Raw genomic sequence first — 23114 nt, forward strand, 5'->3', positions numbered from 1 at the left:
GTAGTATTACTCCCCCTTTTTGACAAACATCAAAAACTTAATTTCCATCCGGGGGAGGTAACTGATCAAAAATAGATTTATACTTGTTCCGGGCATCGGTGAGTGCGACTGAGAGTGCATCCTTTACACTTTCCATTAAAGAATTTTGCGCTTGAATATCAGCCAATAGTGATATTAAGCCATCAAGAGTGCTTCCCTCTTGTGTAGTTGATAGGAGTGTAGCTCAGTTAATCTGCTCTTGAACTGATGAGAGATGAGGAAGGAATAATGTCTAGAGGGTCATTATATCCATCCTGATCTTATGCTCTTCATTTCTGAGTTCTAACTGTTGAGCCATGAGCTGTTGAAGCTTGGTATAAAAATTATGAACTGAATTAGGCTTGGTGGTCAACTTAGTTGAGAGATCGATGATCTCTTTCTCAATTGCATCAGTTTTATTCTTGTTATCTTTAATGAATAAGGAAAATGTACAAAGTTTCTGAAATAAATAAAGAATATGCTTGAGTTGAGGGGACAACTTAATGAATTTGACAAGCTTTACTTTTCCTATAGCGAGAGCTTTTTGTACCTCTTCTATCATCTTTGCAGTAAGCTCTTTATCTTTTAGCTTGCTCAAGTACTCAGATGCATCAACTCCAGATGTTTCTATTTGAGTAAGGAGTTCATCCAGTTGAATGTGGATGGCTGCATCGGTTGACACTGTTGCTGAAGGTAACATTTCTATTAGTAGTGTCTTTACCTTCTGTAGTACTTTATTCTTCTTTTGAATGGCCAATTGTTTTTCTTGTTCGGCCTTTGCTTTGCATACTTCACTGAAATCAATAAGTGCTTGCCCTTTTAATTTTGAGATATCCACGTTGGGAAACACTATCAGTTTAGTTAAATCAACTTTGAAACTATGCTTTCTCACCTTCTTCTCTTTACCTTTGATCGGTTGTTCTAAGACAAGTGCTTGTGAGGCTTGCTAACCCTCGGTAGGTTTCTCGGTAGATGCAACACTTTGGTTGGTTCTTGTAGCCGTTGTAGTGTCCTTGGGTGTCTCGGTACTAGGGGTCTCAGCTGTAACATTTTCAGTGCTTGACGATGCTTGAGACATCTGATCTTTAGTTGTATCTTCTGCTGCTTCAGACTTGTGAGCTTCAGTGCCTTGTTCTGTATCCTTAGGAGCTTCGGTTGAGACAGGTGGCTTGACCGGTGGATAAGGCTGAACTTGTTCTAAGATAGATTCACTAGATACAAGTTTTGCATAGGTAGTGTCTTCAATCATTTCTTGCTCCAGTGCTTCTTCATCCATGACATCTTCATCAATTTGAATAGTGTCAGTCAGGTCTTGCTTGGTAGCATCAGGACCTTGCTCGGTGACATCAGGATCTTGCTTAGTGACATCAGCAATTTCAACTTGAGATTGTTCACTGACATCCTTTAGTTTGAAGATTTCCTGCCACTTGGCTTTGTCTCATTTTCCACATCAATGTATAGCCCATTCAGCAATTTTAAGGCTCTTTGTTTGACAAGAAATTTAGATTTGTATGTTGTCAAATGCTCCTTAATTTCTGCTACAGACATATCAAGAAATAGATGGACTAGACTTCTTTCTCTTATTTGTTTCTCTGAGTCCATTGCATATTTCCATCTTTTATCAATATGTAAGTATAATTCACTCGGAAGTGACTTTACCAGTTCTAATGGAGCTAGCCAAAACTTTAGAAGTGTGCAGATGACAGCTTCTTCAATTTATCGCTTCTCATCATTATTCCTAGTCTCATACTTGACATATCTAAATCTTGCAAATCCACCATATTCTTTAAGATTGGCACAAAAAATTTCAACACTATGAATGTTTACCTTCTTGCTTTTTACAATCTGAAATTTGTTTGCATCTTCAGATTTTGTATCACTAGACTATTTTGCCAAAATGAGTCTTTGAGTAGATTTCTTGTACGTCTTGGTTACCTTGGGTGCAGTAACACTCTTTTGTTTCTTACTCAGTGATGCAGCTGATGCTCTAGTGTTAGGTCTCTTTGTTGGTGGAGTCGATAGGGCCTTTGAAATGTCCTGTTTCTTTCTTTTCAAAACTTTACCCTTAGGCAACTCGGTACTTAATGTTATTGTTGCCTCTTGAGCTTCTAATTCCTCTTTGGTAATGGCAAGAGTGCCTTTGACAGGTGTAGAGGAGGATTCTTCTCCAAATTTCTTAGATAAAACCTTTATCATCTTTGTAGCTTTTCTTGTAGCCTTGGGTACTACAATACTCATTTTTACTTTTTCCTTCACCTCTTCATATGTTCCATATCTTAGTTCGGTAGCATGCCTTGGAAATGATAGATAGGCTCAATTTGTTGTTGTGTTATATCATAGTCAATCTCATAACCCATTGGTGGCAAAGATTGAGTCCTTGGTTCAACAACATTCATATAACAGTAATCGGTGTCTACCTCAAAACATATATCATCCTTATATTTCTCTACCAGCTGTGGTGGAATCCGGTACTTGTTGTGCATCTTCTCTTGAAATTTGTTGAAATAGTCATCCTTGATATCATTAAAATTATCTCCCAATTTCTTGATAAAATCATTGATTTGATGGGTGATAGGTCGGTGTAGCTCCCAAACTACTTTACCGACTGAGGGAAAGAACTTCTCGAAGTAGAAAAACATGCATACAAGAAGTGAACCAAACTTCAGTGTATTTGCCGAGTTGTTCTTCTTCGGCTTCCTTATTGTGTTCAGGTTCTCAAACAAGTTCTTCAGTAGCACTTCACATAAATCTACTTTCATTCCCTTTTTCACTATTTTATAGGCTAAGTCAACTGCGACACATGGTACGCTATTTTCCCTTGTTGATTGGAAGAAACAGTAACCAATTACTCTAATTGCAAACTTAAGTTCTGCATCAGTGACTTTGTTCAATTTCAGTCCTCGGTAATCAGATTCTACTCAAGTTAGACTAATTAACTCCTTCTGTGATATCATTTTTTGTGCTCGTGCATGATCATAGATAGGATACCTGGTGATCACATGAATGATTTCCTTGGTGATTTTGAATGGTTGCTCCTCTAGCCACATAAAATCATCATGAACTCTGCTTAAAAAAAACTTAACCCACTAGGATTTGAACACATAGGGATAGGCTAGGGCTTCAGTTAATCCCTTGATTTTGATATGCTTGAACTTGCTATCCATTTTTCCACTGGTACAAAGTTCATCATATGTGTCACTAATCTCAACATGACCGAGTTCTTCAACATGACATTTGGTGAAGAATCTAACATCTTCGACTAACAAGACTCGATCAAGGATGAGTGAAAATGCAGTTTTGTCATCTGGTTCAGAGGTGACTTTAGGAGTCAAAGAGTACTTCAACAAGGGATTCTCCACATTTTTTACAACTACAGGATCTTGGATCTTGGGCACCATTGAAGGTTTCAGGTAAAAACTTTGCAAACTATCCTTAGGGTTTGACGGTTTACAAACGACTGACGCTTCACACTTGGTAGATAATAGCAATTTTGACAAGATCATAAACCAGCTTAACAGTGTGAATAGATTTGATGTAAATACCTTGAAATTCTCTCTGAATGAAGTTTGATCACCTTGATTTGCTCTGCTCTGCTCTCTTGAAAACTTGGTGAATGAAAATGACTACGAAAATACCTTTAAGTACACAAAATACCTTATCGAGCTCTGTGTGAGTTAGGTCAAAACATTAAATGCACTCGGTTCACCTTTAACTAATTTATTCCCTTTTTTTTCATTTTAACCGAGTAACCAAATTTCCTTCATTAACCGACTTGATAGGCTTCCTGTATACACCGACTTGACAGGCTTCCTGTAAAGTACTTTTGATAGAATTTCAAACTTACTAATGCATCTTAACTATGCAGAATTTGAATTTTGTACATAATAGAATAGGAACTGTTATGATTTAACCTTTAGAGAATGCAGTCCCTTCATACCTTTTCTGATTAATTTGGAATAGGTGCACCTAACTCAGTAGGTAAGGTGCTCTCTTCATCTGACATGATTTCCTTCTTTTTCTAGATCATCTTATATTTTTCTTTTATCTCTTTAGTGTCTCTTCTAGGTTGATCTCTGCAATCTCCAGCTAAATGTCCAACTTTGTGACAATGAAAACATGCCATACCAGGATTTCTCCATGATCTTCGGTTGGTCATTCCAAACCTTATAAAACAATTGGCACTAATATGTCCATATCTTCCACAACATTCACACCATATCCTTGTATTGTAATCCCATGGTACTACTGCATATTGTCGGTAAGGATCTATGTGAGTTCGGTAACCTCTAGTGTTTGCTTGGTGTGGACACTGCATGTAGTTCTTTTTCTTAGACTAGCACTTCTCATTACTATGTCCATATCTATTGCAGTTTCTACAAAACCCTTTGAATTTTGCCTTCTAATAGTTGTTAATAGACTTTGTCCTACATTGATTAGATGTGTGACCATATTTATTGCAATTGTAACAATATCCATTGAACTTAGTGATATTTGGTTGCTTACCTTTTCTAATCTGGCATATGTTGGCAGTGTGACCTTGATTTCCACAGTAGTAGCAAATAGGCTTCTTCCTTTTGATGTTATTCCTATTTCCATCTTGCTTTGATGATTCTCCTTTCTCGGTAGTATGAATTCCTTTCTCGGTAGAGTCTTTTCCTTTGTAACCGAGTCCTGCATCTTTGTTGGGTCTTCTTGTATTCAGTTGCTCATCCAACATCTTTGATGCATCATAACTCTTCTTCAATGTTTCTTTGGATTTCTTCTATGTTTCAAGTTCAGCAGTCAACCTTGATACTTCAAGTTTCAATGCTTGATTTTCATCATTCTTTAGAATTGCTTCATGATGTGCATAACCTAGTTGATCTATCATATTTTGTTGAATCCCAGTTAACCTTATGATTTCATCATTCTTATCAGATACTAAGACTTCAAGTTGTTGTTTCTCTCTTTGTAGATCTCTTGCTTTATCCTCTGTTGTCCTCAATGCATCTAGATTTTCAGTCATCTGTGTACTAAAATGTTCATGTTCTCTTTTCATTGCTTTTAGTTGATCAGCCAATGCTTTATTCTTTTCTTTCAATACTGCAATCATTTCTTCAGTTTCTTCAGATATAGTGTTCTCAGATGATGTCTCAATTTGTTCCACTAACTCTTGAGAATCTTACAAGTCATCAGATAATCTTCTTCTTACTTTCAGAGATTTTTGCATTTGCCTTTGCATGTCTGCAATCACTTGATTTGCATGATCCATCTCTTCTTGCAGGTACACAATCCTTCGAGATTGTTTATAGCCTTCCATTGATAAGATCATTCTCTTTAGGTAGTTAAACCCTTTTCCAAGATAGAATCTCTGATACCAATTGTTAGGCCCAATATGGAAAGCTAATGTACTGAGAGGGGAGGGGTGAATCAGTACTCCAAAACCTTTCTTTAATAATAACCTTACTGTTATGCATAAATAGAATAGTGCAGTAACATAAAATAAAGTTAAAACAAATAGATAACAATCATACATGATTCACTCCATAACACATATATTTTGGTTACGCAAAAACTCTTGGTTAGAGAGAAAAACTGCGGTGGGGATGGCACCCACAACTTCACTACTGCAATAATAAAGATGCTCGGTTAGAGCTACATTTAGCTATTTATGATAGCTTACCCTGTTAGGAGTAACAAGATCTGTTAGATCTACCTTGCTAAAGGATTTTACAACATTTATTCTGAATGCTACACCTGGTTAGAGGCTTTACAATTTATAGACTTGGTTAGAGTCTTTTACCCTGTTAAAGGTTTCTCTTTCAACTTCACAATATTACAATAAAATCATTACAAACATCTGCAACTTTACATTTGAAATGTTATAGCAGATTCTATGTGCTCAAAATAAGATTACCTTTCTTATAGCATTCCTTGGTAACTCATATAGTAACTCGGTAAACCCTTTTGTTTACTCTGTTCTTCAACTGTTCTCTGAAAATCTTCTCGATGACCTCTGTGTCTCTGTAACAGTCTTCCTTCATACATACATGCACACACCTTGCTCTTAATTCATGTTGTATAAATAGATCTCTTAAAACGGTGATCTAATTCATTGCTTTGATCTTACAAACAAGATTCCTTGAATGAATAACTAAACAAAATATTTCATTGGTTGGATTGACCTCGCAATCATACACAATCTTCTAGTGCAATTTCCAATGTAATAATGGTTAGATGTGCCTCGATCTTGTAACACATTTTCATATGCATGTCCAAGTTCAATGTATCTGGTAACATGTTTCACTCGGTGAATATCAACTCGGTGTGTTAACTTTACTGCTCGGTAGCCATAAAAAGATACTCGGTAGACAGCTCGGTGAATACTGCGTTCTGTGACTGCTTTCTTCTGTAACTGACTTCTCTATTTATACCGACTGCATGATTCAGTAGTTCTTAACCGAATAGAATATATAGTATGACTTTGAATATAAAAACTAATGGCAACTTGATAAGTAGTAACAAGAGCCATTTTTGCTCTTAAACCCTACTTGCAAGGGTTTTACACCTAGTTGCAAAGAATGGAAGAAATCTCTGAAACCTAGGATAATCAAAACTTCAAATGAAGCTTGTGAAAAGTAAATTCAATCAACTCTCATGCCCTATAATGAGTTTACACAATCATGTTCATACTAGACCATACCAAGCAATGAAAACAAGTATAAACTATCAAAAACTGTGAAAAACAAGATTGCTTCACAATCAAAAAACTTGTTCTTGAATTTCCAAACCTCCAACCCATACAATGAAGTGAATTTTGGATTTTGTGCACTTGGATCAATTGGTTCAACTAAATTTTCAATGCCATCTACCAAAAGTGCAACTTTTGCAAGAAATTGCAAAATGTTGCTCAGCAACTTTTTACATCTTTTGGCTCCAAGATGCAACTTTGCATTCTAATGCATTTTAAGACTTCTGAAGGTCCTCAAACACCCTAGAAGACCTAAAAACAACACAATTAACCCCTATTACATGAATGCATTCATCTGGATTACTTCTCCTATGAACTACCTAAGCATCTCACTTCTCAGGCTATCAGCATCCAAAACACAAATGACTCAAAACAAAACTTGAACAACTCAACCATGGCTCTACTGAATCCTAAATGGTTGGTCCATTATTACATTACAAAGACAATCACACAAACTTAAAAGAAAACAAAAATTTCATGCTTGGAGTGTTAGGTGCCCTGCACCAATATTCCTCCGACAGTATCACTTGTACATAATGTAGAGAAACTGGTAGATAACTTTGAAGTTGTGCATGATAAGTAGGATACACCATAACATAACATTCTGGATGTAGAGTTTATTGATGTGGATACAGATAATAAACCAGTTGAGGATGTTGAACCTCTGACAACAAATGTACATACTAAAGAGGTTAAGGTTGAGATGGTTACTGCACCAAGTGGAGAAGCCACTGGATCTAGTCAACAGGATCGAGAATCCAGTCATTCATTGTTGGAACTTGGCTCATCCGGTCAAGTTGATTTTGGGAAGAAGAACATTGAGCAGGTGAGTAGTTTTGAATTAATATTTGTTGCAGCTTAGAAGTTGAGAAAGGAAGGATCAGAAGATAGCCAAGTCATTGAGCAAGCCATTCTGATTTTGTAGTAGCTAGTTCCAGGATACTCCATTCTGGTAGCTAGCCCCTCTAGTAAGCTTAAGAGTTTGACTGAACATATTGCAAAAGAGTTTCAAACTCTTCAATAGATATAAAACTGGCAATTGATAAAGAGATACAATGCAGCTAGGAAGGTCACCTATGACAATATGGTCATATCTGACAAGGTGAAGATGACAAAACAACTTACAAATATTGATGAGACTCTTAATCAATGTAGTTGTTGTTAGGGTTTCAAGCAGATCCAAAGCAAATATGAACTAGCAATTATATGCAGATTTAAATACAAAAGATAAAGAAATAAAACAGGACACAGATAACATAGAGATTTAACGTGGTTCACCCAGAATGGGTTACGTCCACCATACATAGTCGTCCAATCTTTCTTATTATCCAGCAAAAATAGTACATCAACCTTACAATGCCTTAAGCATCCCAACCACTTATAACATGCATTTTTAGGGCAACAAACAAAGTCGGCCTTTTTAGGGTTTTATTACAATGTCAGTTTTCATCAACGAAAAATGGCAAAAAAAAATTTCAAAACCCCCGCTTTTCTCGGGGGCTGCCGCCCCCAAACCCCTACCCGGGGCCCGGCCCGACCCTGGACCCTGGCGAGGATACGTGTTGAGTGTATAGTACTTTGCTTATCAGTCACCACATTTCAACAATCTCCCACTTGGAGACTGATCAGGCTCCACACCGAACAATCTCCCACTTGGAGACTGATACTACACGACACCATTGTACATGCAACATCCGTTGGATAAAACACTAGGACTCGACTGGTATAAATTCTACAATTATCAATCAAGAAGACCAACAGAAACTGATGAAGAAATCAACTTCTCCTGTGGAACTGCCTTCGTGAACATATCGATAGGATTCTCACTTGTGTGAATCTTCTCAAGCCGTAACTGACCCTCCTCCAAAACAGTCTAGATGAAGTGGTACCTGAGCTGAATGTGCTTTGTCCTTGAATGAAAAGCAGAGTTCTTCGCAAGATGAATGGCACTCTGGCTATCAGTATACAATGGGCTATCCTCTTGTGTCTGACCCAATTCCTCCAGAAAACATTGCAACCAAATCATCTCCTTGCTGGCTTCTGTAGCAGCAACATACTCAGCTTCAGTGGTTGAAAGTGCAACAACCTTTTGCAGCCTAGAAATCCAACTGACTGCAGTTCCCCCTATAGTAAAAACATACCCTGTAGTACTCCTCCATGAATCAATATCACCCACCAGATCAAAGTCAACAATTCCACTTAGAGCAGCATTAGATCCTTTGAAATATAATGCCTTCGTAGTAGTTCCTTTCAAATACCGAAGAATCCATTTCACAACATTCCAATGTTCCATACCCGGATTACTCATAAACCTGCTCACAACTCCCACTGCATGTGCAATATCTGGCCTTGTGCATACCATTGCATACATCAAATTGCCAACAGCTGATGAATACGGGGTGTTAGACATTTTATTAACCTCTTCCTGTGCCTTTGGGCACATCTCCTTAGTCAATTTGAAATGACTAGCCAAAAGTGTACTAACTGCTTTTGCATCCTACATGTTAAATCTTTTCAACACCTTCTTTATATACTCACTTTGGGACAAATTCAAGGTTCTATTTTTCCTGTCACGTGTAATCCTCATACCAAGAATTTGCTTAGCTGCACCCAAATCCTTCATAGCAAATGACCTAGCTAATTTCTATTTAAGATCATTTATATGTTGCATGTTAGACCCAGCAACAAGCATGTCATCAACATAAAGCAACAGGATAATATAACTTCCATTATCAAATCTCTTAAAATATACACAATGATTAGAATGACATCTATGATAACCGTGTTCAGCCATAAAACTATCAAATTTTAAATACCATTGTCGGGGTGCTTGCTTTAAGCCATACAAACTTTTCTTCAACCTACACACCAAGTTCTCCTTACCTTTGACCTCATATCCCTGTGGTTGCAACATGTAAATTTCCTCCTCCAAATCTCCATGGAGAAAAGTTGTTTTGACATCTAATTGTTCAAGATGTAAATCATCTACAGCCACAAGACTAAGTACAGTTCTAATTGAAGTCATTTTTACAACTGGAGAAAATATTTCATCATAATCTATACCCTTTTTCTGTGCAAAACCTTTTACCACAAGTCTGGCCTTATATCTTTTCTGACCTCCTTCCTCCTCCTTCAGCCGATAAACCCATTTGTTAGGCAAGGCTCTTTTTTCTATAGGTAAAGGGACTAAGTCCCAAGTCTTATTTTTCATCAAGGAGTCCATCTCCTCTTTCATGCCTAGCTCCCACTATTGTTTGGCATCTACTTGCATTGCTTCTTCATATTCTTCTAGTTCCCCAAAATCTGTTAATAAAATAGAATACAAAGAAGGAGAAAATCTTTCAGGGGGTCTACTTGTCCCCGTAGAATGTCTAACACTTGCAGGAGTTTGTGGGACAATTTGTTGTTGCTGAGCATTAGGTACCTGTGGCATTTCATTTTCGGGAATCTCATCCAACACCATATATTCTTGTTTGTCTTGTTCATGCTTCTTTTCCTGCATCTGTTTTTTATACATAACCTTCTCATTGAATATAACATCTCTACTTCTAATTATTTTCTTATTTTCAAAATCCCATAACCGATAGCCATATTCATCTATCCCATATCCAATGAAGGTACATTTTTGAGATTTAGCATCAAGCTTGGTTTTGTTTTCTTTATCAACATGGACAAAAGCTTCGCAACCAAAAGTTTTTAGAAATGAATAATTTACCTTTTTACCAGTCCATGCCTCCTCTAGAATACCACCATCCAAAGGGGTTTAAGGTCCTCTATTTATCAAATAGACAACAGTATGTACAACATCTTCCCAAAAATGTAAGGGCAATCCAGCATGCAATCTCATGCTCCTCGCGCGTTCCATGATAGTCCTATTCATTCTCTTTGACACACCATTTTCCTGTGGAGTTCCTGGAACTGTCTTTTGCTTTTGAATCCCATTTAAGGAACAGTAATCTTCAAATACTTTGCTGCAATACTCACCTCCATTATCCGATCTGAGACACTTCAACTTTTTTACTGTCTCATTCTCAACCAAAGCTTTCCATTTCTTAAAAGTTTCAAAATCATCTGATTTTTGTTTTAGGAAATATACCCATGTTTTTCTAGTTGAGTCATCAATAAAAATAACATAATAACAAGAGCCACCAAGAGATGATACATGAGCCGGTCCCCATACATCTGAATGTACAAGCTCTAACTTCTCACTCTTCTTCTCTTTCCCAACCTTCAGAAATCTGACTCTTTTCTGTTTACCATAAACATAATTTTCACATAACTCTAAATCAATCTTCTTTAGTACTGGCAATAGATTTTTGGAGTGAAGGGTTTTCATCCCTTTCTCACTCATGTGCCCAAGCCTATGGTGCCACATTATCGAATTTGTTCTTGCAACATTTATTGTTGTTGTCCCTGCAGTAACTTTATCTGTAGCAGCTAAGGTAGAGTAAGTGTTACCAGTACACAGATATAATCTGCCTACCTTCGCACCTTTAGCTACTACTAATGATCCTTTAGTGACCTTCCACATACTGTCTGAGAAGGTAACTATGCAACCTTCACTACCTAGTTGCCCTGCAGAAATTAAATTTCTTCTTAAATTAGGAACATGTCTTACCTCCTACAGAAACCAGTCATTACCATTCTGCAACTTGATCTTTATCTTTCCTTTTCCAACAATTTGATAGGGCTCATCATCACCCAAATATACCTGTCTAAATTCACCTTGAACATAATCTAGAAAATATTTTCTATGGGGTGTAGCATGAAATGAAGCTTCAGAATCTATTACCCAGGAATCATTAACATTATCCAAACATAAGATTAAAGCATCTTGTAAAGTATTACTTGCAATATTAGCTTCCTTACTATCATTTTCATTTTTTTCTCCTTTGTTTTTCTGAGACCAACAGTCTTTCTTTAGATGACCAGGCTTTCCGCAGTACCAGCAATCTTTCTTTCCTCTAGATTGAGAGCGTCATTTCTTTGACTTCCCTCATGACTTCTCATTCCCAGGGCCTTTTCCTTTTTCCTTTGATCTTCCTCTATTCTCCACATTCAAAACACTACCCAGTGATGTTCGAGTCTCACCTGTTCTTTTCCTTCGCATTTCCTCGCTTAGGATAACACCAACAATATCATCAAATACCAAAGTATTTTTACCAGAGACAGAGTTACTTACAGCCATAACTAAGCTATTCCAACTTTCTGGCAAAGAACATAAAATCAAGAGAGCCCTAACCTCTTCTGCAAAGGTAATTTTTACCGAAGACAATTGATTGATAATTTTATTAAATTCATTTAAGTGCTCTGCTACAGATCCTCCCTCACTCATTTTCAAATTAAACAAACGCTTCATAAGAAATACCTTATTTGAAGCCGAGGGTTTCTCATACAACTTAGCCAATGTTGCCATCAAATCTACAGCTGTTTTTGTTTCTGTTATATTGAATGCTACAGACGACGCAAGGCACAATCGAATGGATCCCAGTGCCTTTCTATCTAAAATTTCCCACTCTTCATCTGACATTGTGGTCACTTTCTTTGCCTTTCCTTCCAATGGCTGCCACAAATCCTTTTGATACAGATAATCCTCCATCTGCATTTTCCATAACTGATAATTCTGGTCGTTAAACTTTTCGACCTTGAATTTGGAATCCTCCACTGCTCTCACTCAAATCTGAAAGTCCTGCCAATTTACAGAAAACCTCGCTCTGATACCAATTGTTAGGGTTTCAAGCATATCCGAAGCAAATATGAACTAACAATTATATGCAGATTTAAATACAAAAGATAAAGAAATAAAATAGGACACAGATAACACAAAGATTTAACGTGGTTCACCCAGAATGGGTTACGTCCACCATACACAGTCGTCCAATCTTTCTTATTATCCAGCAAAAACAATACATCAACCTTACAATGCCTTAAGCATCCCAGCCGCTTATAACATGCGTTTTTAGGGCAACAAACAAAGTTGGCCTTTTTAGGGTTTTATTACAATGTCGGTTTTCATCAACGAAAAACGGCAAAAAAAAATTTCTCCCCCCGCTTTTCTCGGGGGCTGCTGCCCCCAAACCCCTGCCCGGGGCCCAGCCCGGCCCCAGACCCTGGCGAGGATACGTGCTGAGTGTACAGTACTTTGCTGATCAATCGCCACATTTCAACAATCTCCCACTTGGAGACTAATCAGGCTCCACACTGAACAGTTGTATATATAGGTCTTGTACTAACACCGACAAACTTATAGCTGACTTGGAGGTGAAAAAGAAGAAGAAAAGGCCCACTTGGAACATCTGGCTAACAATTTTGATGGTACTCAGTCATTGACCAACGCTATTGATGGTCAAATTTTGGTTACAGAATCTAAGATATCAGCCTTAGAGAAAGATATGGACAGATTAATCGGGCGAGCTAGGGATTTGAGAGTATTGGTAAGTCCTCGGTTGAACACTTTATTACTTCATAAGCAAGAAAGTCTAGAACTGATGAGTAAACCCACATCGATGGATCTAAATGAAGAAGAACTACATGCATACATTCTTAATGGGTTTGTAACTATTTTGGGAACTTTGAAAATTGGTTGCTTAGGATTTTTGAAGGGTGCTGAACCGGATATATTCAAGTACATTTAGATCTAGTAAACACATTTTGATATAATTATTTCATTCTTTTGCCCCGCCTTTGTCATTAATGTCAAAGGGGGAGTGGTTGTTGTGAAAAATGTCAAGGAACATAAGAAGTAATGTACTGCTCAAGGGGAGCAAGATCAATTTTGGTCATCAGTTTTTGGGAGGAACCGAGACAACACTTTATTGATTCATTTTTCACATGAGTGTTGCCATCAATGCCAAAGGGGGAGATTGTTGGCAACTGACACTCATCTATTTTAGTTGTGTTGTCATTGATGGCAACACATATCTTTTTGGGTTGGACACTTAACCGATACTCACTAGTATTCATGATTCGACAACCGACATTCACGAAAACCGACAAACTAGGAACTCGTACATGAGGCCGACATAGGAGATTGATCTGACAGGTCTACATGGTAGAAACCAGTGGCATTGTTCATTAAGTTTAATGTATTTAATTTTGTCGAGGCCGACATGTAAATAAATTGTAATATCACTGTAAGCCAAAATAAGATATTTATGTTTGGGAAGGGTATTTAAGTCAGTCAAGTTAGGATATTTTAGAAGGATATATGAGATTGAGAGATATACATATGATGCGAGATATAGTGATATTGTGCGAACAATATCAATGGAATGTATGCGAATATAATATTCTATAGTCGGTCTTGGTTATTGGTTTTAAGGTTTGGGATGCAGAGCAAGTTACCGATAAAGGAGGACACAGTGGAAACCGATACAGTCAATGCTTGAAGCGGAACTCGTCCAGCATAGTAGATGCATTCTTTGAGTTCAAAATTTTGTTTGTAAACCAGTATTTGGTGCTTGTAGTCAGTGAGGCTCCTTTTGTGATGAGAACTATGCTCTAGGTTGTTGGCCTTCCTGCATGTGCAAGTCCCTATTATAATATTTATTCATTTGGCTAGTGGTCAGATATTGTGGGTCACCAATCCCACCATGGTTTTTCCTCTTTGAGGTTTTCCATGTATAAATCTCTATGTTATGGTGTATATTCTTATGGTGGCATTATTTGTACTTCTTGTTATATTCTTTTATGGTTACCGGTTACTGAAAAACTTTGTTAATAAGTTTAAAAATTATCTTACCGACAAAACACTGATTCACCCCTCCTCTCAGTGTTCTTGGATTCCAACAGATATTATGTTAGATAATGTTCTGAAAGGATTGCCACCAATATAGAGTATCATCTATCACATAGATCCCATACCTAGAGAATGCTTGCCAAATTAAGTAGCACACTAGATGACGTTGATAGAGAAATTAGAGTTGAGTAGACAACTGCAATAGTTGTTTGATAAGGGGATAATATAGGAAATCATGACCCCTTGTGTATTTATAATTTGTCTTGGCACCAAAGAAAGATGGGGAATGGAGGATGTGCACTAATGCAAGAGCCATTAACAAGATGACAATTAAGTATTGGTTTCCTTTGCCAAGGATGGGTGACATTATAGATTATTGGAGTAGTGCAAGATGATTCACCAATCTCAAGGGTGGGTATGATCAGATCAAATCCATAAATGTGATTAATGGAAGATTGCATTCAAGACCAATGAGGGATTGTATGATGGCTAGTTATCACATAGGTTTTCCAACATTTGAGAGAATAAAATTTATTGATCATTATCAATAAGTGTAATTTCATGAAGACATGGCTCATTTATCTAGGATTTTTTTAACTAAGGAAGGATTGAAGATGGACTCAAAGAAGTTAAGAGAAATTGTGAAATGATCAACACCAATAGTCCATTGGGGAGGTAAGATATTTTCATGGCTTGACAAAGTTTTACCCAAAAATCATTAGTAATTTCAACACCATCTGCACACCGGTGACTAAGACCACGAGAGAAGACCAAAAAGAGTTTGAGTGAACATCCAAAGCACAAAAGAGTTTTGAGTTGTTGAAGCAAAAAGTGATAGAGCAACTAGTATTGGTCTTATTAGATTTCAAAAAAGTCTTTCAAGTGGATTGTGATGCCAACAACACTGCTATAGGAGCAGTACTAAGTTAAGAAGGAATATTATATATTACAATGATAAGTTGAATGATGCCAAGAGATGATAGTCAGACTATGATCAATAATTCTATACCATAACCTAAGCCCTTAAGAAGTGGAGGCATTGCATGCTATCAAAGGAGTTTGTATTGTATACTGACCATCAAGCTCTCTAATACTTGTATATTCAAGGAAAGTTAGATCAAAGGTATATGTCGATGGTGGAATTTATGTAGAGGTATACATTTATCTTGAAGCACTAGAGTGGGAATTCAAACAAGGTTGCAGTTGCATTGAGCAAAAGAAGAAACTCGATGATGTATATAATTGTGGTAGTGATAGGATTTGATGAGCTCAAGCATTTGTATGAAGTCGATTTTGATTTTGCAAAGTCCTGGAAGGAAAGAAGAGATCCCGTAATGTTTAATACAAGAAATTGGATGAATTATTTCATTCAAGAGGACATGTTTTTCAATGGGAACTAGTTGTGAATTCTCAAAAGTTCAATGCAAGAGAATTTGATAATGAAGAAATATTATGAAGGACTGCCAAAATAATTTAGCATTGACAAAACTATAGCTTTGGTGAGTGAGAATTACTTTTGGCCTAAAATCTATAAGGATGTCAAGAAATTTGTTCAAGAGTGCAAGACCTATCAAGTGGCTAAAGGAACAGGTTAGAATGTTGGTTTGTGTCAACCTCTTACTATTCCAAAAAATCTTTGGGATGATATCAACATGGACTATGTGCTAGGATTTTCAAGGACCCATAGAGGACATAACTCCATTTTTGTGGTAGTGGACCAATTCAATAAGATGGTACATTCATTCCCTGTAAGAAAACTCATGATGTGGTGCACATTGTTGATCTATTTTTGGAATTGACTAGATTAAATGGAATATCATAGAGCATTGTTTTAGACCAAGACACTATGTGTTATGGGATATTTTTGGAGAAAACCATGAAAGGAGATGAAAGCAATGTTGAGAAACATGGTGAAGAAAGCTCAAAATATTAAATTCCTTATGTGATTACAAATTTGAAAAATTACCAAATATGAAATTAAATATAAAATGAACATGTGATTGCACCATTCAACATCAATACAAAATCAACAATACCAAAAGTGACACTATATTTACATGGAAAAGCCCATTCGGGGAAAAATTTCCATCAAAGAACGAGGGCAAGTATATTATTAATAATGTTTGAAAGAGATAAGACCACAATAATACACTCCACTACACTTGTCCAAATTATCCTAGAACTAATTGTAAATAATTAACAACTAGTGAATAAACAACTATGCCTTGGCTCCAATTTATAGCCAAATGGGAGAGGAAAAACATTGTTGTTTTCCCAAAATAAGGGGCCAAAACAACTTGCAAAAACCCACACCTTAGAGAATTAATAACCAATATACATAATAAAATAATAAATGACCCTTTAAGTGACTCAACATGGGCATGAAACCCAAATCCACGTAGTCTTTACACATGTTGAGTGCTTCGTAACTTGCAATGATTGATTGAATCCCCAAATGGACAAATTTTCTCCTCCCAAGCTTGGTCTTCTTATCCATGACCCTTCATGTCTCAATATGAATGTGGAAAGGAGTGTATTTTACCCTTTTTTATTTTTATGTATCACCTCTTCATGTTCACCCCTTTAAAATGCAATTACAAATAGCCATAAAGTAAAAATATTTCATATTTTTCTAGCATGTCCTAGGGAAAACTTTCCAAAGAACATGGAGACATTTGAATCACATAGGATTATATTATTAATGTCATGTTATATTAACATTCTACCAGTTGACATTATACTTTGTGATTACATCCAAGAGATACATTAAATAAAATCAAGTACAAAGATCAAAACCAATGGCCTTCCTGCATCAAGAGAACTTTTTTGTGGTCATTGGCTTTGTAAGAGAATTTGAAACATTATTATGAGTGCCTAATAATGACATTTTAAATATTTGGTCTATACTTAAAACACTTTGTTTATTTTGTTAATTAATGTGATTGGCGGTATACTATGTACTTTCATGTTTACTCATTTTGCTTTTATATTTAACTAATTAGGAGATATATTAAAAATAATGTTTTGTGTTAAATGCATGACTTCAAAGACTAAATGAATGAACAAACGAACATTTATATAGAATCTTTGTTGTTATGTTCTTGTCCTATTTTGTGGATTTTGTTTTAGATTTTTGAAAGGTGTTTTCATGAAGTGGAATCGTTGAACTCCTTGCTCAACAACATGGAAATCTTGATCACATTCCTACTCACTCCATCTATGCAATAAATTTGTTATCTTCAAGTTTACTTCTTTGGCTATTTGTGAAACTTCTATTTGCCAGTGATGAAGTAAATATTTGATTTAGTTATGTAAGTCTTGTTAGGAGTCGTTATCCATCTTGGTGATAATGCCTTAGTTTTAATTTCAAATAAGAATATGTCTATATATCCATCTATTCGAGGATAGGAAATAGTTAGTTAGTCATCAGTCATTTTAGTATTGTTAATATTTCTAATTTTGTAATCTTAAACTTTGTTTCACTCCCCTTCGGGGGCCAATTTGAATGCAAATTATAAGATGATCTGAATCACGATGTTTAAAGATCCCACCAAAGGAAGAGCAGGGTATGCTCAACCAAAGAGAGGTGATCTTGTATTATCTTATGTTTGTCTTTTTGTTTATCTTTAACAAGTTTTATATTTGAGTTGAAAAGAAAAAACAATTCTAATCTATAGCTATGATTTGCAAATAGTTTTCGGTTTAGTAGCATTTGAAATTAGTTAATCCTTTTATAAATCTTTAGATTTGCATTTCATTAAGTTAGATTAGATTCAGATTTTTGAAGCAGTTCAAGTGATAATCATATTTAGATCATGGTTGTAATAGAAAATGACAATGATGATGGAAGTAAAGACTAGACAAAAGCTTTATTGAATTCATTCATGGAATTTAATTTTATTTTTATTGTTCTTTAGATTAATATTTCAATTTTTGCAAGCGTAAAGTAGGTTTGTTTTTCAGCAAAGTAGATTTAGAATTTGAATTTTGTATGTGTGTAGTAGATTAAATTTGAATTCAATTAATAATGGTAGTTTAAGTATTCCATGAATTGATTTCAATTAAAGTTATGCCTAGTTTGAACTTAAATCACTAAAGTCTCATTCTAGAATAAGTTAAGTGCCTTAGTTTTGATTTATGCTAAATTAGAATAGGATTTCTAGCTTAGAAGTTGATCATAGGAAGTATTTGCCAAGATCTCCTAACAAAGCATGATCGAATAAAAAATAACCATTTTTTGGTGTAAAACCTCCCAACTTGAAAACATCCTTACCGCATACAGCTCTAAGACATACCCGGTTTGATAATTAAAAGATTAAATGATGCGAGTTATGACATCAACAACCTCACCCATCAATTATCCAAAGTGTCAATTATTTTTAATCAAGACCTTACTATTATCAACCATTTCTCACACAAAGTTATACTGTACAGATGAAAATGCTTAGTACGAACATGATACATAAGATTCTTGGCCAAACATAAAGCACTTTGACTATCACTTTGATCCTCACAGTCTTGAAATCATAACTAATGTCGATACCAAGTATCTATAACGATACCACCTCCTTAGAGGCATAATGAGCAGAAATATACTTTTATTTAGTGGTGGAGAAATAAAATATGGGATGCCTCTTACTCATCCAACTCACTGCTCCTCCAAACAAAGTAAATACATAGCCATTAGTGGACCTTCGATTGTCCAAATCGCCTACCCAATATACATCAAAAACTCCATTATATCCAATGAATTAGGAACATCATTAATACCATGATAAACCTAACACTAATCATAAGTACCTTGCAAATATCTAAACACCCACTTAAAAAATCCAATTCTCTTTATCAGGATTAGACATAAACTTCTCAAAACTCCCATTATTTGGGTTATATTTGGTTTAGTGCAAATCATTGCATACGTCAAACTCTCAATGAAAATAACATAACAATTCATAGACATATCCTCATAATCATCTTCAAAACTCAAACACATGTCTCAACCCAACTTAGTACCAACTGGAAAACAAATACTAACTAGATTACAATCATGCATATTAAACCTCTGCAAAATAGTATCAACGTACTTACTCTGGCTTAACCAAAGCTTTTTGTGAATTTTATCTCTACTAATCTTCATCCCAAGAATATATTTTGCATCCCACAAGTCTTTCATATCAAATGTGCTATAAATTTTAGCTTTGGTTTCTCTAATCATCACCTTGTTGTTACCCATAAACAACATGTCATCAACATACAAGACAATCATTAATAACCTTAATATAAGCACAATTATATTCATCACTCCTCTTATAACCCAAATTCAATACAAAAGTATCGAACTTCTGGTACCACATCCTAGGTGACTATTTCAAACCATACAAAGATTCGTTTAACTTGCAAACCAATTGTTCTTTCCCTTTCACAACAAAACTATCTAGTTGCCGGATATAAATATCCTCCTCAATATTATCATGAAATAAAGAAACTTCAACATCCATTTTATCTATTTCAAAATCACTCTTAGTATCAATAGATAATAGGAATCTAATAGAAATCATTTTTTTAGTAGGAGAGAAAATTTCAACAAAATCAACTCCCCCTCTTTGGGAGTAGCCCTTGACTATCAATCTAGTCTTATACCTCTCTAATATTCCATCTACTCCAAACTTATATTTAAATACCCATGTGCATCCAATGAGCTTCCTTCCTTTAGGAAAACTTACAAAGTCCCAAGTGTCACAACTAATTAAGGACATCATCTCCTCTTGCATGACCTGCATCCAAGACTCACTTTCCTCTAAAGAGAGAGCCTCCTTGAAGGGTCTAGGTTCATTGTTAGTACTTAACAAAGCCAATATGAAACACAAATTTGGTAGGCTATACCTGTCAACTAGATTCCATTACCTTATGGACACCCTCAAGGTTAGAGTAATGGGATCAACCTATCCATCTTCCTCCTAATGATCATCCTACACATCATATAAACCCTTTAAAACCTCTTCTTCTTCTCCATCTTGGATGCATCTATCAATTCTTCCACATGTGCATCTTCCTGCTTCTCAATATTTGTTTTAAAGTACATCGTCTTTGTCTCATTTTATTCTTCTTCACCCAAGTAAGCTCTAAACTCCCTAAAAACAATATCTATATAAAGAATAATTTTTAAGGTTAGAGGATTCCAAAGTTTATAACCTTTACATTCTCACCATAACCAACAAAGATACATTTATGAGATTTTGGAACTAGTTTAGATCTCTTCTCCTGAGGCACAAGAATAAAAGCCTCACAAACTAAGAACCTTAAGTGTGCAACTAGCAATTTTATACTTTTCCTCACTTCATAAGTAATTTTTTCAATAAGAGCTAAACCAAGAGAGCTATTGATCAAATAACAAGCAATACCAATAGCTTCTACCCAAAAACATCTATCAAGCTTAGCACCACTCAACTCCTAGCTCTTTCCATTATGGTTTGGTTTATTATTTTTGCTACCCCATTTTGTTAGGGAGTGCAAGGAGTAGTCTTATGCCAGACAAAACTTGCATTCTTATAGAGCTCATCAAATTCCCTTGAACAATATTGACCCCCACTATCAGTCCTCAACACTTTTATCCTATTATATAATTGCTTTTCTAGTAAGGCCTTAAATTCTTTAAACTTAGTGAAATATTCATATTTAGAATGCATAAAATAAATCTAAGTGTATTTTGAGAAACCATTAATGAAGGAAACATAATACTGAGATTTACTCAAAGAAACAACATCCACCAAACCACACACATCCAAATGAATAATCTCTAAGAATATCTTTTCCTTATAGATTCCTTTAGGAAATGATGATCTGTTCTATTTACCAAACACACAATGCTCATATAAATCAATTTTGTCAAAATAATCATCAAAAAGACCATTAACAATTTTTTATTAAGAATGGTACTAAGACCCTTTTCACTGGTGTGACTCAATATTTAGTGCCACATCATACATGTATTTTCATTGCTAATTACATTGGAAAAGTAACAAAAAGTAGAGGCATTAAGCCTAAACAAAGTCTATTCAAGATCCTTTAACTATCACCAAAATCCCTCTTACCGACCTATAAGCATACTTGTAAAATGTCACATGCACTCTGTAATCATTCAACTTGGATACAAAAAGAATATTTCTCACAAACTATGGAATATGCAAAAAATTATCAATGGTTTTTACTCTTTCACCATTGAAACATAATTTTACCTTCCTTTACCAACAACCTTTTTTGTGCTATTGTCACCAAGGGAAACATCTCCCCCATCATATGGGTTGTACATGGAAGATCACTCCTCATGAGGAGTCATGTGGTGGGAGGCACCTGAATCAATAAGCCAAGCGTCATCACTAATAGTGTTAGCAAAAAAAAACAAAGCATTATAAACCATCATTGGAGGGCTTTTCCATAGAGGAATCAACATTCTTTTTCTTAACTCTACATTAGTTTTTCATATGCCCTCTTTTCCCACAATTCTATCACTTACCTCTGCTCTTTCCAAGGATATTTGATCTTCCTTTAGAATTCTCCCTCTTTTTATCCCCATTAGTATATTTTTCTTTGGACCTTCATTGCACATGCAAGTCATCTTGGGAGCTAACATTCATAGACTTTCTTCTCACCTTTTCTGAAATAATTATGGCAATCAATTAGTCAATCCTTATCTCTGTACTACTACTACTAATAGAAACAATTAGATTTTCCTAAGATTCAAGTAAAGAGAAAATAAATAAGATACATTTATCTTAATCTATCAATGCAAGCTAACTTATAATTAAATTAAAAGCATTCAAATGATCTATAATAGATTCACCCTCTTTCATTTTCAAAGAATATAACCTTATTTTGAGATATAACTTATTGGACAAATATTTAGATTGATAAATGTCACAAATCCAATCTTGTACTCATAAGTTTAGTTTCAAATTCAAATTTGTACTCATAAGTATTATTTTCAATTGAATTTCATAAATTTAAACGTTAAATTCACAAAAACCCTAATTTATAATTATAAAATTAAACTTGTGGGTTGCATACTTTTGATTTATTATCTCAGATATGATTGTTTATGCATGTTTAAATTCAAATTTTTACTCATAGATCTCATTTTCAGTTGAATTTGATGTAGGAGCATCCGTGGTTCATGGCAATCTTGCATCAACCAAAAACATTTTATTTTCAGTTTGTTTCTTGTTTTGCAGTTTCGACATTTCTTTATGTGTTTCTTTGCATTAGCTCACTAAATCTTGAGGAGCTAGATTTTATTTGTGGACATGTTCATCTACCTTATCCTAAGTCCACGGGATGTTTGGATCTTTTTTGACAAGTTATCTCTTTTGGAATCTTAGACAATTTTCTAGCTTGGAGCACCAAAAGCGCTTGAACCTATTTGCTATTGGATAATCTTGCGGATAATTTATGTAGCTTGTAGAGATTCAGTTCATTATTTCCAACATTCCTTAGCGTGTGGATGACCTTCCCTTGGGTCTGCACTTCATTCTTCAAAATTTTCAGACGGATCTCTTTGGCGGAGGACGACTTGGGTGTTTTGCATGCTACATCTTGTTCCTCGGCATTTGTTTCATCTTGGGTCAATGTGGA

This window comes from Cryptomeria japonica, chromosome 6 (genome assembly GCF_030272615.1).
Source record: "Cryptomeria japonica chromosome 6, Sugi_1.0, whole genome shotgun sequence".
NCBI classification, from domain to species: Eukaryota; Viridiplantae; Streptophyta; class Pinopsida; order Cupressales; family Cupressaceae; genus Cryptomeria; species Cryptomeria japonica.